Source organism: Entelurus aequoreus, linkage group LG12, assembly GCF_033978785.1.
Source record: "Entelurus aequoreus isolate RoL-2023_Sb linkage group LG12, RoL_Eaeq_v1.1, whole genome shotgun sequence".
NCBI lineage: Eukaryota > Metazoa > Chordata > Actinopteri > Syngnathiformes > Syngnathidae > Entelurus > Entelurus aequoreus.
In genome coordinates, this window is record NC_084742.1 from 7,126,145 (window position 1) to 7,130,125 (window position 3,981).

Consider the following 3,981-nt stretch of genomic DNA (forward strand, 5'->3'; position numbering starts at 1 on the left):
CGCCGGACAATTGGATGAAAAATAAAAAGCTCAAGACTGAACTCAACAGAGACTTCTTTCAGTGACGGAGGGGTTGCATAACATAGAGTGAGGAAACGACCGCATGCACATACTGTACATATACTGTACATACAAGTGTGGGCCTGCATTACAGTCAAGGGGAATCACACTCGCTCCATGTCGGCTTACTCGACCACGGGTGTGTTATTCAATTGGCACCCGATGAGAGGCCGCCTTTAAATGTGAGCGCTAATGAGATATGTGTGCAAATTGAATACAGCTGATGGGGACACTGAGTGCACACGAGGGGGGAAGAGGAGGGAGCGCATTTCGCCGCAGTGAATGAACCCCTCACCGCGTTCTCATTTCAAGACCAAAAAAAAAGCATGCACAAGAAACATGCAGAGGAGGCGTGACCTTCATTCCACCCATTATCTCAAAATAAACTTCCAATTTCTGTCTTTTTCAACTCTAAATCGGACTGGCAACAATAAGAGTGTAACCATTTGTTTTAACAACGATTTGATCCGTCTCATAAGTTGAGATTGCCAGGGACGATATTAGTTTATTTATAACGATATGATCCAAAACAATTCAGGGCGTAGAAATCGATTCAATAACGTTTTAGCCCAAAATTCTTCTTTTTTACTTTTCTTCCGGTATCCGCCAAAGTGTTTTGATGGCGCGCCCAACGTTAAACGTCTTTATTTATTTAAAAGTGCGAAAAACAACTTTATATAAAGGCTGACGTATTGAAAGCTGACGTTTTCTTTTCTGGTATTGATCAAATCGATGAATTACCTTTCAAAAATATGTTAGATTGATATTAGAGATGTCCGATAATGGCTTTTTTACCGACATCCGACATTCCGATATTGTCCAACTCTTAATTACCGATACCGATATATACAGTCGTGGCATTAACACATTATTATGCCTAATTTTGCTGTGATGCCCCGCTGGAGGCATTAAACAATGTAACAAGGTTTTCCAAAATAAATCAACTCAAGTTATGGAAAAAAATGCCAACATGGCACTGCCATATTTATTATTGAAGTCACAAAGTGCATTCTTTTTTTTTAACATGCCTCAAAACAGCAGCTTGGAATTTGGGACATGCTCTCCCTGAGAGAGACTATGAGGAGGTTGAGGTGGGCGGGGTTGGGGTAGTGGGCAGCGGGGGGTGTATATTGTAGCGTCCCGGAAGAGTTAGTGCTGCAAGGGGTTCTGGGTATTTGTTCTGTTGTGTTTATGTTGTGTTACGGTGCGGATGTTCTCCCGAAATGTGTTTGTCATTCTTGTTTGGTGTGGGTTCACAGTGTGGCGCATATTTGTAATAGTGTTAAAGTTGTTTATACGGCCAACCACATTGTGACCTGTATGGCTGTTGAACAAGTATGCCTTGCATTCACTTGTGTGTGTGAAAAGTCGTAGATATTATGTGACTGGGCCGGCACGCTAAGGAAGTGCCTTTAAGGTTTATTGGCGCTCTGTACTTCCCCCTACGTCCGTGTACACAGCGGCGTTTTAAAAAGTCATAAATTTTACTTTTTGAAACCGATACCGATAATCATGAAACCGATATCGATAATTTCCGATATTACATTTTAAAGCATTTATCGGCCGATAATATCGGCAGTCCGATATTATCGGACATCCCTAATTGATACACTACCGTTCAAAAGTTTGGGGTCACATTGAAATGTCCTTATTTTTCAATGTAGATAACTTTAAACTAGTCTTAACTTTAAAGAAATACACTCTATACATTGCTAATGTGGTAAATGACTATTCTAGCTGCAAATGTCTGGTTTTTGGTGCAATATCTACATAGGTGTATAGAGGCCCATTTCCAGCAACTATCACTCCAGTGTTCTAATGGTACAATGTGTTTGCTCATTGGCTCAGAAGGCTAATTGATGATTAGAAAACCCTTGTGCAATCATGTTCACACATCTGAAAACAGTTTAGCTCGTTACAGAAGCAACAAAACTGACCTTCCTTTGAGCAGATTGAGTTTCTGGAGCATCACATTTGTGGGGTCAATTAAACGCTCAAAATGGCCAGAAAAAGATAACCTTCATCTGAAACTCGACAGTCTATTCTTGTTCTTAGAAATGAAGGCTACTACAGAAAATTGTTTGGGTGACCCCAAACTTTTGAACAGTAGTGTATATATCTTCTGGAAAGCCAACTAGTGCCTTTGTGGTTCGAGTGTCCGTCCTGAGATTGGTAGGTTGTGAGTTCAAACCCCGGCCGAGTCATACCATAGACTACAAAAATGGCACCCATTACCTCCCTGCTTGGCACTCAGCATCAAGGGTTGGAATTGGGGGTTAAATCAGCAAAATGATTCCCGAGCGCGACCACCGCTGCTGCTCACTGCTCCCCTCACCTCCCAGGGGGTGGAACAAGGGGATGGGTCAAATGCAGAGAGTAATTTCACCACACCTAGTGTGTGTGTTGGCCCTGCGATGAGTTGGCGACTTGTCCAGGGTGTACCCCGCCTTCCGCCCGAATGTAGCCGAGACAGGCTCCAGGACCCCCCGCGGCCCCTAAAGGGACAAGCAGTAGAAGATGGATGGATGGATAGTGTGTGTGTGACTATCAGTGGTAATTCAATTAAAAAAAAGAAATCACAGAACGATGTAATGTATAAATTGATCTAATGATTCATTGTTACACCCCTAATAAACATATTAAACTGTACTCAAAATATATGGACTGGCCAATCTTAGTATCTCTATTTCATTTGAAGCATGGATACTCAAAGTGGAGCCCGCGGGCCGTGTCATGTCGTTTGACCCTCGTTTGGCTACCAAATGTAATACATATTCACACTGACCTCTTTCAAGCTTTACTACCATTGATGGCATGTCTGCAAGGCTGCACAATAAAACAAGTCAGAAGATTTAATGGTAAAAAAAAATACCCGGCAGTTCAGTCGCCAGAAATTTACCATGAAATCATTAGTGGTACTATTTTTCCATTTACAGTAATGTACTGTAAAAACAAGGAACATAGATGTTATTGTATAAGAGTAGCATCTCAGTCACCAGAGTTTTAACGCAAAAATAACAGTGATACAGTTTTTCAATTTACAGTAATAATGCACTGTGAAAAAAATGGCCTTAGATTGTACGACTAAAAAAACAGCAGCTCAGTCACCAGAATTTTAACGTAAAAACAACAGTGGCGCAGTTTTTCAATTTACAGTACCATTAATTTAGTGTAAAAAAACATTGTGAATTTTACGCTAAAACTCTGGTGACTGACCTGCCAGTTTTTACCGTAAAATCTGTTTTTCGGGTTGTTTTTTATACAGGCTAACTAGTTGCCATCTATTTAAGCTGACAAGCTGTATTACTTAATATTTATATATGGCGGTATGAGTAGGGATGATACTCGAAACCGGTTTTCCCGGTTGTTTGATAAGAAAAGAACCGAGTCCTTGGACTCGAATCCCTTTTTGAGGTCTTTGTCGGTCTAATTATAAATAATGCAGACGAGGCGTGTTGGCTGAGTTCTTGACGTTTACTTTCACAGCGTGGCAACATGCAACACTTTTCGGGGCTACCGCGCATGCTCGTAACTCCCGTTGCATGCTGGGTAGTGTAGTTTTTATATTCTCTAGCTCATAACATTTTTCCCCCATAAAGAAATAATGTTAACTCAATAAAGTGTATTTCTTTTTTTAGCTTTAACTTTTCATTTTTTAGCATTGTAACCACATTTGCAAACAACTTTTCTCTTCATAGAATTTTCTTTCAATAAAGAAATAAAGTGCAAAAATGTCAAAGCATCATAACAAACAGTTATGTCAAATAGCAGCAGAAGTGCACTTTTTGGAGAGCTGTATTATTTTCAGTTTTGTGCCCAAGGGACTGATTTTATTTAACACTATATTATTATTTATACACCTATAGTGATCACAGAGACAGCTTGTTTTTGTGTTACTGTATATATTTGTTTCTCTGAAAA